Source organism: Carlito syrichta, unplaced genomic scaffold (genome assembly GCF_000164805.1).
Source record: "Carlito syrichta isolate Samal-C Ts95f unplaced genomic scaffold, Tarsius_syrichta-2.0.1 Scaffold314798, whole genome shotgun sequence".
Classification (NCBI taxonomy): Eukaryota; Metazoa; Chordata; class Mammalia; order Primates; family Tarsiidae; genus Carlito; species Carlito syrichta.
In genome coordinates this window covers 79,094-83,120 of record NW_007258894.1, presented here as the reverse complement: position 1 = coordinate 83,120, position 4,027 = coordinate 79,094, and the positions used below count along the sequence as shown (strand labels likewise).

The 4,027-nt window shown below is 47.0% G+C and overlaps 1 pseudogene; it reads left to right on the top strand.

Annotated features, from left to right (window-relative positions):
• Positions 1-1,417: 1,417 nt before the first annotated feature.
• Positions 1,418-2,450, top strand: LOC103274535 (annotated as a pseudogene).
• Positions 2,451-4,027: the final 1,577 nt, after the last annotated feature.

Here is a 4,027-nt window from a genome sequence, read left to right as displayed (position 1 = left end):
TCTATCTCTGTCATTAACTGCCATAAGGTTGCTTTCCTGCAGTTAAGCAGAAACCAGCTCCTGAAAAGCACTGCTGAAGCAACTACAGCTGGAAAATTTCTCAACTAACCCCAACAGACTGCCTGATGCCAGCTGGCCAAAACCCTTCCCGTCCCACCCTGACTCCAATTGGACAGATAATTGGTCTTAAACATTCTTCTTTTATTTTATTTTATTTTTTTTTGAGTTGGAGTCTCACTCTGTCGCCCAGGCTGGAGTGCAGTGGCATGCTTACGGCCTCAACCTGCTGGGCTCAGGCAGTCCTTCTACCTCAGCCTTCCAAGTAGTGAAACTACAGGTGTGTGCCATCATGCCTGGTTAATTTTTTTATTTATTGTAGAGATGAGATCTCACCAAGTTGCCCAGGCTGGTTTTGAACCTGTGGGCTCAGGTAATCCTTTCGCCTCAGCCTCCCAAAGCGCTGGTTATAGGCGTGAGCCATCATGCCCAGCCTTAAGCATTCTTTATGGCGAAATAGTCACAAACCTCAGGTTAGTTTCAAACAGCTTAGAAAGACTGTGCACAAACTGCCCTGTAATTCACCTATTGATGTCAAAATCCTAATTCCACTTCATTTTAACACAAAAATTCCACCCGAAATAATATGGCATGTGTTTTTGTTTGTTTTGGTTTTAGTTTGGTTTTTGATTAAGGGTCTCAGTCTGTTGCCCAGGCTGAAGTGCAGTGGCACCATCATGGCTCGCCATAGCCTCTACCTCCTAGACTCAGGCAATCCTTCAGCCTCAGCCTCCCCAATAGCTGAGACTACAGGTGTATACCACCATGCCCAACAAATTGTTTTCTTTTTTTTTTTTTTTTTGTAGAGACAAGGTCTTGCTATGTTGCCCAGGCTGGTCAAACTCCTGGGCTAGAGCAATCCTCCCTCCTCAGCTTCCCAAAGTGCTGGGATTACAAGCATCAGCCTCAGCGCCTAGCCATGGCATGTTACATGTCTGTTTATCCACTGCACATGCCTGACTTCCCTCATGAGTAGTCACATAATGTCTCCCAACACTGCTCAATATGTATATGAGGCTGACCCCGTATAAGACAAACATGCCAGCTCCCCACCCTCTTCTGCGGAGTATACGCTTTTGGTTTTCCACGGAAGCTGCGGATTGCTTCTCCCCCTAAAAACAACGTCTTCCCCTTTCTTTCCTCTGTGGTTCCCATGTGTGTATCACAGTGATGTGATGTGATGTGATGTGATGTGATGTGAGGAAGACTCAACCAGCCATGGCTGGCTTTCAAGAAACAAGGGACCATGAGCCAAGGGATGTGATGGCTTCTAGAAGCTGCAAAAGGTAAGAAAATGGGGCACCAGGACTGATTGCATCCCAGTGGTGGCAGTGACCTTGTAGCCATCTGGGAGCCTGGCATGGCAGTGCCCATGGCAGCCAAGGGGTCCTTGGCACTAGACCAAAGCAGTCCCAGCTCTGGGCCCCCTGGTGCTCCATGACCAGCGGCCTGTAGCGCTATGGGCCTGGAATGCAGGAGCTGTTCCCGGGCCACAGCAAGAAGCGTGAATTCCCGGTACACAGCACCAAAGTCCACTCAGTGGCCTGGAGCTGTGACAGGCGTCGTTTTGTCTCAGGGTCTTTCGACAAGAAGGCCAGCATCTTCTTGCTGGAGAAGGAGGGGTTGGTCAAAGGAAACTTTGGGGACATGGGAATAGTGTGGACCAGCTTTGTTGGCATCCAAGTAATCCTGACCTTTTTGTCAACTGCTACTGGAGATAAAATCATTCGCATCTGGGACATGAGGACTACAAAATGCATTGCCACCATGAACTTAGTAACATTAATAACTGCTGGAGTGCCGATGGACAGACCATTGCTGTAGGCAAGAAGGATGATGTGGTGACCTTTATTGATACCAAGACACACCATTCCAAAGCAGAAGAGCAGTTCGAGTTTGAGGTCAATGAAATCTCCTGGAACAATGACAATAACATGCTGTCCCTGACAAATAGCAATGGTTGTATCAACATCCTCAACTACCCAGAACTGAAGTCTCTGCAGTCCATCAATGCCTATTCTTCCAATTGTATCTGTATCAAATTTGACCCCATGGTGAAGTACTTTGCTACAGGAAGTACAGATGCTTTTGTCAGCCTTTGGGATGTGGATGAGTTAGTGTGTGTTTGGTGTTTTCCAGACTGGATTGGCCTGTGAGGATCCTTAGTTTTAGCCAAAAGGGGAAAATGCTGGCATCAGCATTGGAAGATCATTTTATTGTCGTAGCTGAAGTAGAGACAGGAGACAAGCTGTGGGAGGTACAGTGTGAGTCCCTGACTTTTACCGTGGCCTGGCACCCTGCTGGCATTTGCCTGTGATGACAAAGATGGCAAATATGACAGCAATGGGAAAGATGGAACTGTGACGTTGTTTGGGCTTCCTAATGATCCCTAAGAAGAGGTTGTAAGGAGAGGATCCCTGGCAGAGGTCTTCGTTTTTGTAGTTAGTTTGGTCTGTTGTACATGTTTGTATGGTATAAATTACCAAAGTGTTTTGTCAAGCTGCCCATTCCAGTTCCCTTTGTGTTTTGTATTAGCTGTTTCCATTCTTTCCCCAACATTAGTTAGCTCTGTGGACTCTGCAGCATGGGTAAGGACCTCGATATACTCTGTACTCTAGCACCCACTCTCTTCTCTGTTTTGAGGTATGGTGGACTTTATTGAGCTTGACATTACTGGGACAATATCTAGTTTGGTTGGAGGGTAAAGGGATGGTGGGGTGGAAATGGAGATTTTTGTTTGTTTGTTTGTTTGAGTTGGAGTCTCTCTCTGTCGTCCAAGCTAGAGTGCAGTGGCACGCTCACGGCCACCCCAGCGTCGACCTGCTGGGCTCCACAATCCTTCCATCTCAGTCTTTCAAGTAGCCAGAACTACAGGTGTGCGCTACCACGCCCAACTAGGTATTTTTTTTCTTTTTGAATTGGAGTCTCACTCTGTCGCCCAGGCTGGAGTGCGGTGACACGTTCAAAGCCACCGCAGCCTCGACCTGCTGGGCTCAGGAGATCCTTCCACCTCAGCCTTCCAAGTAACTGGAATTACAGGCAAGTGCCACCACAACTGGCTAATTTCTTTGTTTTTGTTTTTTCTTTTTTTGAGTTGGAGTCTCACTCTGTCATCCAGACTGGAGTGCAGTGGCCGCTCCCGGCCACCACAGCCTCGACCTGGTGGGCTCCGGCGATCCTTCCACCTCAGACTTCTGAGTAGCTGGAACTACAGGCACGCGCTACCACGCCCAGCTAATTTTTTTTTTATTTATTGTGGAGATGAGGTCTCGCTACCCAGGCGGGTCTCGAACCCGCAGGCTCAGGCAATCCACTCACCTCAGCCTCCCAAAGGTGCGGGATTAAAGGCTGAGCCACCAAGCCCGACTAATTTTTTGATTTATGAAAAAATAGAGATGAGGTCTCGCCAAGTTGCCCAGGCTGGTCTTGAACCTGTGGGCTCAGACCATCCTCTCACTTTGGCATCTCAAAGTGCTGGAATTATAGACGTGAGCCACTGCACCAGGTCTGGTATTTTTTTTAATAATTAAAAAAATATAGGCCACTGCCAAGCCATTGTAGCCATTGCCATACTAGACTCTGGTGTGGCCGTATGTTCTTGGAGTTACGGCTGTTGCCATGTTTTCTGGCTTTGGCCCCCTTCCCTACCTTGGGGAGGTTAATCTCCTCTTTCTTTCTCTCTCTCTCTCTCTCTAATTTTTTTTTCTCTCTCTCTAATTTACTTTTTAAATAAATGATATTTTCTAATCCAAAAAATATATGACTTTGAGAATTGAACATTTAATCAATTTAACTTAATTTAATTTAACTAACTTTTTAATTAAAAAAAAGAAAAGAGCCGGGCTCAGTGGCTCAGCCTGCAATCCCATGCCTTTGGGAGGCTGAGGTGAGTGGATTGCCCGCCTGGGCAGCTTGGTGAGACCTCATCTCTACAATAAATCAAAAAATCAGCCGGGCGTGGTAGCGCATG